The sequence below is a fragment of the Macrobrachium nipponense genome, chromosome 19 (assembly GCF_015104395.2).
Source record: "Macrobrachium nipponense isolate FS-2020 chromosome 19, ASM1510439v2, whole genome shotgun sequence".
Classification (NCBI taxonomy): domain Eukaryota; kingdom Metazoa; phylum Arthropoda; class Malacostraca; order Decapoda; family Palaemonidae; genus Macrobrachium; species Macrobrachium nipponense.
Window position 1 is genome coordinate 10,435,164 of NC_061088.1, and position 10,000 is coordinate 10,445,163.

The window sequence follows — 10,000 nt, forward strand, 5'->3', positions numbered from 1 at the left end:
AGATTCTCACAGAGGCTTAAGTTTTAGAACGGGCAGCAGATTAACAAACCCCGAACAGTCAAATATCAGAAACCACTCTAAACCATGTAAAACATATATTAATGATAAGGATTTTACTATTATAGGCCAAACACAAAACGAAAACGACCTAACAACCTTGGAATCCATTATGATAAAAAACATAGTTCCGTCCCTAAATGCGCAATCCTCCTCTGTTCAGTTGTTCATCGCCTAGAGTGCTTGTTTATATTTTCTAAAAATTCTCTCAGTCACTGCCCGTCCTTTGCGAGGATAGGGTACAGAATAGCCTTACTGCTTTAGTGTTATTTATTTATTTTTTATTTCTTTTTACACTCATATCATAATTTTTCCATGCTTTTCCTGTAATTTTTAAATAATTTTAATGTAACTGTACTGTACATAATTTTATGTGTTTCTGTTTTAAGAGATTCATAAATTTTTAAATGTTCTACATTCTGATGTTGATGTTCATTGAATTTTTAAATATTGCGTAATTTTTATGAATTATGCAGTACGTAGTTTTAATGCTCGTGTGTTTATCTTTAATTATAACCCTGAGAATTCGACTATGAGTCGTGAAAGGTCGGCGAAATAAATGTACCTGAGTACGATACCTTTCCCTATGGTTCCCCTGATGAATATATATATCTATATATATATATATATATATATATATAGATATATATATATATATATATATATATATATCACATCCCCGTGATTCATATAAATCATTCGAGCTACAAATGTCCTTTAATATCTAATTCGCTCTACCTCGGAATTGATATATTTTCATATATGTACCGAAGGGCAAATTTTTAAAGTTTGACTAATAATTTTCGTCCCCCCATGGGATCGAACCACCGTCCAGTGGACGGGAAACGAAATCAGGAACGGACAGTGACACTACCGAGTCGGCAGCAGAGAGACGAAAACGCCGAGATCGACGGTGACTTGTAATGGGTCAGAATCGATATGAAACTTATAGCCTCTCTGCTGGCCGACTCGGTAGTGTCACTGTCCGTTCCTGATTTCGTTTCCCGTCCACTGGACGGTGGTTCGATCCCATGGGGGGGACGAAATTATTATCAACTAAAAATTTCCCTTCGGTACATATATGAAAATATATCAATTCCGAGGTAGAGCGAATTAGATATTAAAGGACATTTGTAGCTCGAATGATATATATATATATATATATAGATATATAATATATATATATATATATATGTTGCATGTCCCCATGGTAGTATAGTGGGAGCCATACTCTATGCCTTTATACAACTCTCTCTCTCTCTCTCTCTCTCTCTCTCTCTCAGGAAAGCGACTGTATTTTTCTTTTTTATGTTTGTTAAATGTCTCGAACCTTAAATTTATATTTAACGGTTTCCTTTTTCAACACTTTCAATTATCAAACCACTATTTATATCAAAAGAAACTCTTAACTCACTTTTGTAACTGAGAAGAGAGAGAGAGAGAGAGAGAGAGAGAGAGAGAGAGAGAGAGAGAGGAATTCCAACCCCGTTTCGTGGTCAGCGGTAGGAAAACTTCAAGGATTTTTTCGAGGCCAAAAGTAAACTTTTGGCCAAAAACTTTTTCAAGGCTCAACAGGTGACTCTTCTGCCGTTTTAAAAATGTATGACAAAAGGCCTCTTCTAGATCCTGCATATTCCGCAGAGCATAAAATAAACAAGAGAATTCTTTACAACTCGAGGAAAAAAGAAAGAGAACTCTGAGGGACGCTTTCTCTGAGCAAACATTTGGCAAAATGGAGCAGAGCGGAACCAAATAAATAAATAGAGGTAAATAAACAAATAAATATATACAAATAAATATACACACAAATAAATAAAATATCCTTTCATTTAGGGAATGAAATTCACACTTACTGTCTGTTATACATTCTAAGCTACTTTTATCTGAAACCAAATAAATAAATAGAGATGAATAAACAAACAAATAAATATAAATAAATATGCAAATAAATAAATAAAACATCCTTTCGTTTACGAAATGAAATTCACACTTACTGCCTGTTATACATTCAAAACTATTTTTATCTGGAACCAAATAAATAAAGAAATAGAGATAAATAAACATATAAATAAATAAAATATATATTCAAACAAATAAATAAAATATCCTTTCATTTACGAAATGAACTTCACACTTACTACCTGTTAGACATTCTAAACTACTTTTATCTGGAACCAAATAAACAAATAAATAGAGATAAATAAACAAACAAATAAATAAAAATATATATGCAAATAAATAAATCAAATATCCTTTCGTTAACAAAATGAAATTCACACTTACTACCTTTTATACTTCCTAAACTACTTTTGTCTACTTTTTAGTTAACACTGGGCATCGTTATACATTGGTCAAGTAAGCATTTACTATAAGCATTCTAAGAGAGAGAGAGAGAGAGAGAGAGAGAGAGAGAGAGAGAAGGATAAGCTGCCCTTAAGAATCGTAGGGAAAGACAATAAGTCTTTTCATTAAGTTAACTTTTTACAGGAGAGATCAAACGGAAACGCTATCAAAGAGAGAATTGGTAGATAAGCCCCCATAAGCGTTAACAGAAAGAGGTCACAGAGTACTATAGGTAGACTCTTACAATTACCGGTGATCTTCAGAAAGTTAAATGTAAGAGAGGGAGACAGCAGACAGCCTTTGATCGGATCTAAGTGTCTTTCGCCAACTATAAGACAATTGCAATAATAATTTGGGAGCCTTTTCACTTCAAACAATAGTCCTCTCCTTTTTTATTAGTTATATATATTAACTATATTAACACTACGATAAACTTTTGTTAATAAAATAGTTTCAATAAGAAAAGCTAAATCTCTGTTTTATGTAATTAAGTAAGAAATTTTTTTTACATTACACAATTACCAATTAGCACGTCTACATCGCATGTTAAGTCTATCTTAGTTTAACTAGACCACTAAGCTGATTAACAGCTTTCCTAGGGCTGGCCCGAAGGATTAGATATCGTTTACGTCTCTAAGAACCAATTGGTTACCTAGCAACGGGACCTACAGCTTATTGTGGGATTCGAACCACATTATACCGAAAAATTAATTTCTAATCACCAGAAATAATTTCCTCTAATTCCGCGTTGGCAGAGCGGGGAACCGATCTCCGGACTACCGAGTCGGTAGACGAGAACGTAAACCACACGTCCAACTAGGAACTTTCTACACCGCATGAATGTAGACACATGGGTAACGTTGTCTTCAGGGCTGATCTACAAAAAGAAACAGGGTGTGGGTGTAGACGTGTGCTTGTTTGTGGTGTATTTACCCGCGCGAAAACTATTATTCCAGGCAAAATCTCGAGTGTAACAGTGTACTATGCCGAAAGGGAATTTAAAAATTCACGAATTCAAAGTACCCTATTTACGAAAATGTCATTTTCCGTTATGACCAAATCGAAATCAGTCTGAGCTCCGATGATTCATAGCCTCTAATTCATAAAAGTTTTCATAATTACTGCTGAAAAATTATTACTAACAGGAGTTCACCACATATCATGTAATCTAGATACATGAGATAATATGATAAAAAAATAAATAAACGGCAATATCCACACAGTTGCAACAGTAATGATATTGAGAATAAAGTAATAATAATTATTATTATAAAAAAAAACATTGAGAGTGATAATCATTAGTGCACAGATTGTATAAATTAATTTCCATCTAGAGACCTAAGGTGGTTACAGTGGTCAGGTCCAGAGCACTAAATACGAAAATTAAATGCAGAAAAACTCTAACTTGATAATATTCACATTAATAATGTAAGATTAAAATACCAGTAATAACAGTAACCGTATAATATAATAAAAATGACATTCTGCAGATGACAAAAAATGAACTTCCATCATTCAACTTTTACTATTCGAGTGGTATAATGTTAATAACTAATAAAATACCAACAGCTAATTCCTCTGCTTTCTTATCTTTGTTTTCCATCGCTAAACATCAATATCAGGATAAAAATTCCCAGTAACTGTTTCGTTGCCTTCAACGAGCCTTGTTCAGTAATCGATTTCAAAATGATTCTCACATTATTGACAAAGCGTCGTCTCATCTGGCACTCAACGTTATTATCATTCCCCCGTAATTAAGTGTCTCTACGTATCACCAATTACACGTACAATTATCTAGTAATTAAGCGTTTTCCGTTCAATCGATGGGGGCTTGTTCGATAAGTGATCGCTGCAATATTGAAGAGCCATTACTCCGGCATCAGCTTGTTGATGAGGAGAAAAACAACGCGAATATGGAAGAGATGAAGAAATTTCTCTACAATACAAATGGTGTTGCTATCGGGTTGTTTCCTCAAAGTCTGAAGTAATAAGTCAGCGGAAACTTTTAAGAGATTTTCCACAGTTTCTTCACAGTCTGAAGTTATAAGTCAGGTGAAACTTCTAACCTTATCATTTTGACAATTGGAGATTTTCCTTTGTTTCCTCAAAGTCTGAAGTTATAAGTCAGCGGAAACTTTGAACTTTATTATTTTAATCAATACGAGGTTTTTTTGCTCTGTCAAAAAATATGACTTTCATAAAATACTCCACGTGGCATATGACTTTTTCTCGCGTCTTATCTTTCAGAATATGACAATTTCTTGAAGTGATGTGACCTTCCCCCCAAAAAATGTGACTTTTATTATGATGTAACCTCCGTCATCAGGTGGTTTGATTTATTAAAGTATAAAATTTTTATTTGTCTGTAAAACAGAACTATTTTCATATATGTTTAACCGAAGGGGACGAGGAGGCTTTCATGCAGTCTCTAAAACTACAAATACCTGAAGTGCAACAGTATTTGAGATGGGAGGCGGCATAAACTTATATCCTCTTGCGGCGGCAGGGTGGGCTAAAGCTTCACTGCCAGTCCTGGAATTGAAGATGTCGATGGTTCGTGCCCATCGGCCGGCAATTCTATTATCGTCTAGAAAATTCCCTTCGGTTAAACATATATGAAAATATATTAATTCCGAGGTAGAGCGAATTAGATATTAAAGGACATTTGTAGCTCGATATATGTAGATGAATCGACGGTAATGTGATATAACTTACATAATGACGATTTGCGGGCAAAAGCACTACAACGCTACCGGGGACGAGGAGGGTTTGATGCAGTCTCTAAAACTACAAATACCTGAAGTGCGACAGGTATTTGAGATGGGAGGCGGCATAAACTTATATCCTCTTGCGGTGGTGGGGTGGGCTAAGGTTTCCCTGCCAGTCCTGGAATTGGAAATGTCGAGGGTTCGTGCCCGTCGGCCGGCAATTCTATTATCGTCTAGAAAATTCCCTTCGGTTAAACATATATGAAAATATATTAATTCCAAGGTAGAGCAAATTAGATATTAAAGGACATTTGTAGCTCGATATAATATACATATATTACACATATATATTATATTATAATAATATATAGTACTAATTATTTATATATATATATATATTATATAATATTATATATATCTTTTATATATCTATATATATATATATATATATATATATATATATATATATATATATATATATATATATATACATATATATATATAGATATATAAAGATATATATATATATATATATATATATATATATATATATATATATATATATATATATATATATATATATATATATATATATATATGTGTGTGTGTGTGTGTGTGTGCGTGTGTGTGTGTGTATGTACACTCAAGCAATAAGCAGTGCTACGTTAATCAAACGAACGTATATAAACATTACAACTGAATACTCTGGTAATACCTAAAGTCTCCACAATGTTAAATATAAATTAAAATAAATATATAAATATATATATATATATATATATATATATATATATATATATATATATATATATTATATATATATATCTATGTCTATGTGTGTGTACGTGTTGTACACTCAAGCAATAATTAGTGCTATCTTAAGCAAACCCACGCATATAAACATTACGACTGCATACTCTAGTAATACCTAAAGGCTCCACAATGTAAAAAAGATAAAGAAAATAAAACCCCGCCCCATAAAACTTCCATTTGCCTCGAGCCCTCAGAAGAAAAGGAGAGGGAATAGGAAGGTGTCTGTAGCACATTCCTCGGGATCTCGGGAGGAGAAGAAGAGAGAAGAGAAAAGAAAGAAAAGAAAAATAAAAAGTGAGAGAATAAAGTGACAATTCTATCATGAAAAGAGCCACTGTCTGGCTCTTTATTGCTTGCAATGTCTAGCATTGCATTGTCTGCAATGGCTCTTTACTGTTAAAGAGTTGCGTTTGCTGCCGTGTCTGAAGGATGAAGGTTCTCGTAAAACCTTCTTAGTGGTTATCATCAGGATGAGATAGGCGGATTGGCCACTTAGAGGAGTTTGTAAAGAAGTGTGTGGGACGTCCGGCGTTGTATGAGGAACTGGAAGATGCCGTAACACGTCCAGGCGTTTATGACTGGAAACTTATTATTATTATTATTTTATTATTATTATTATTATTATTATTATTATTATTATTATATTATTACAAAACAAAAACTTCATTCAGTTTTCTTCCGCATATGGAAAAAGAAACCCACACGATTATTGAGTATAACTTGTTTACTTGTAAGTAACAAAAATACTATGTACATAGTTACAAGTAAACGCGAGAGAGAGAGAAAGAGAGAGAGAGAGAGAGAGAGACGTTAAACAAAGAAGTACAAAAATAAAAAGTAAACGGAGTAATCAGATAAACACAGGGATAAACAAAAATGGATCAGTCAATGGTCGATTCTCGAGAACAATTTGTCCAGTAAAATGGAACTCGTCATTAAGAGATCTTTATGAGTTTGAATATGGATTTCAAGGTAATGATTTTTTCGTCCACTAACATAAGGGAGGTTACTAATGACGTATAATTAATTCGTGTTTGAAGGGTGAAATGGATTCATTGCTTTCAGAACGGTCATTTTGATTTTTTATACGTATTACGGTTTATAAACAAATAATTCATTTACTTAAATAATTCGTTAAATATTCCAACTTTAGATCAACCACGATTTCAAAAATCTCTGTGGAGAGAGAAAGTCAAGCATATTGTTCTAATATTTGTCTTAAATAATTTCCAGGTTATTTCTAACTTTGTTTAAAACTATATTTGAACTCTAACAGTCTTTATAATAAACATCAAATGGAGTTCGTTCACCAACAACTCCAGTGTGTTTTTTAGTTGTTGCCCTTTATTTTACTTTTTGTAATAAGCAAAATGCAATTTTTTAATATAAAAAGTTAAGTTTAATTAGAACGATTACAATCTATAAAGATTGTAAACGTTTATTTTTACTTATTGTCCTTCATTTTACTTATTGTAATAAGCAAAATGCCATTTTTTTAAATAAAAAAGGTCATGTTTAACTAGACCGTTTACAATCTATAAAGATTGTAAACGTTTATCTTACTTATTGTAATTTTACTTATTGTAATCTATTTTAATTATTGTAATTAGCAAAATGCTATTTTTTTAAATAAAAAAGTTATGTTTAATTAGAACCCTTACAATCTAAAAAGAGAGCATCTTGCTGAAGAGCTCTCTATTTTCACAATTGTCTTTTACCTCCTTTAAGGAAAAAGTCTTACTTAGAATCCTGACTAAAATGATACGTGCAGAGCACCAAATCAAAGCCTCGGGTCCTGCAAATCATCTCACTCGCACAAACGGGAGGAATGTCTCCATCAAACTTAATTTCGGCGGACTTGGAAATCCGTCAGTCCCGACTCGGAGTTCATACAGGAATGACGTCTGCTCTCGGGTAGCCCTAGAGACAATAAATATTCATTGATGCAGATTTTGATAGCGAGAGAGAGAGAGAGAGAGAGAGAGAGAGAGAGAGAGAGAGAGAGATGGAAAAGGTTTAAATTGGAGTAATGATAAAAATATAACGGACTTGTTAATGCAGATGATGCTATTCTGTTTAATCAGCCAAACACTTTAAGAATGAGAGAGAGAGAGAGAGAGAGAGAGAGAGAGAGAGAGAGAGAGAGAGAGAGAGAGGTTTAAATTAGTCATGATAAAAATATAACAACGATGAAGGAAAAGAATAAGGTCACTTAGAGACTTGCACTCACTGGTGATGTACACAGTAAACGTTGCATCAGTGGGCCATACTCTGGGAAGATAATCAGCATCTTATTACATTTATTTGGACAGAATCATTCACTATATTTCATTGCAGCATAATTTTTATAGTTATAAAGGGTTCTCAACCTAATGCGAAGACTCATTTGCCTTAATTTATTACAGAGTGAGTATAAAGGGTTCTCAACCAATTGCGATGATTCATTTACCATAATTTATCGCACAATAATTTTCAGAATAACTATAAAGCGTTCTCATACAAATGGATTTTTTTCTTGTACTACTGAAAGGGACTATTTCACATAACAGTTTTCAGAAAAACTATAAACGGTTCTCAGACAAAGACCTATTTTTTTCTTGTACTACTGGAAGTGACTGTTATTTTACACGATAATTTTCAGAATGATTATAAAAGGTTCTCAAACAAATGCCTAATTTTTTGTCTTGTGCTACTGAAAGGGACCATTTGACATAATAATTTTCAGAATAACTATAAAGGTTTCTCAAACAAATGTCATACCTTCTCTCTTGCACCATTAAAAGGAAATTCTTATAAGGTCCCTTCCAAACACAACATCAGCCGGAAAGGAAGTGGTATTAAATGTCCATTTTAAGGAGCTGATCTATTTCTCTCCTACGAAACTTTCAAACTGCCGTATTTTGCATTTTCTTCTTCCCCTGCTCTATAACTCTTATTAATTTTTTTTTCTATTTCTTCTTATTATTCGGGGTCAGGTTACATAAGGGAATTTCTTCGTCCGTGATAGATCTAAAAGAAAAAAAATTGTCTGGTCTTTCCCGGTGGAGGATATTGCCCTACGGATTCAAATGAAGGAGGATTTCATATTCAGGGACTGTCCGGCTCCTCGTTGGGCGAGTGGGTTACGTGCTCGGCTACCAATCTGGTAGTCTCGAGTACGATTTCCCGCCCTGCCAACGTGGAATCGGAGGAATTTGTTTTTTGGTGATCAGAAATTCATTTCTCGATATAATGAGTTTCGGATCCCACAAGAAACTTGTAGGTCCCGTTGCTAGGTAACCAATTGGTTTCTAGCCACGCAAAAACATCTAATCCTTCGGGCCAGTCCTAGGAGAGCTGTTAATCAGCTCTGTGGTCTGGTTCAACTAAGATATACTCAGTAGTTGTCCGACGTAAAACATTTAAATGTTACATTTGATGTTGACCACGAAACCTTCCCAAGAGGCTGTGTTCTATTCCTCGTGCATTCATAACGATTGATTGACTGTTTGGTTTGTGAAACACAGGCGTCAATAAAGATTGACCTCGGAAACAGCTGTTTTAAGTGATGCTTTGGACCGCACTGAAGGCAAAAATTTTCCTTGCAAAATTGAAAGACATTGAAAGACGTCCACTTCTTACAAAAGCTTCCACGGAATAGAATGGCAAGCCCAAAAGGAAGAACATGCATACATACATAGAGAGAGAGAGAGGATTCCTCGGAAAAAAGATAAAAGTTCAGCAAAGGACATATGTACGAAAATAAAGAGAGAGAGAGAAGAGAGAGAGAGAGAGAGAGAGAGAGAGAGGTTCAACAAAGGACATATGCATGAAAAGAGAGAGAGAGAGAGAGAGAGAGAGAGAGAGAGAGAGAGAGAGCAACGTTAAGCAAAGAAGTACAAAAATGAAAAGTAAACAGCTTAATCAGATAAACACAAGGATAAACAAAAATGGACCAGTTGATGATGCATTCTCGAGAGTTTTTGGTCCAGTAAAATGGAACTCGTCATTAAGAGATCTCGATGAGCTTCAATTGGAACTTATGGTAAAGGTAATGAATTTATCGTCCACTAACATAAGGGAGGTTACTAATGACGTAT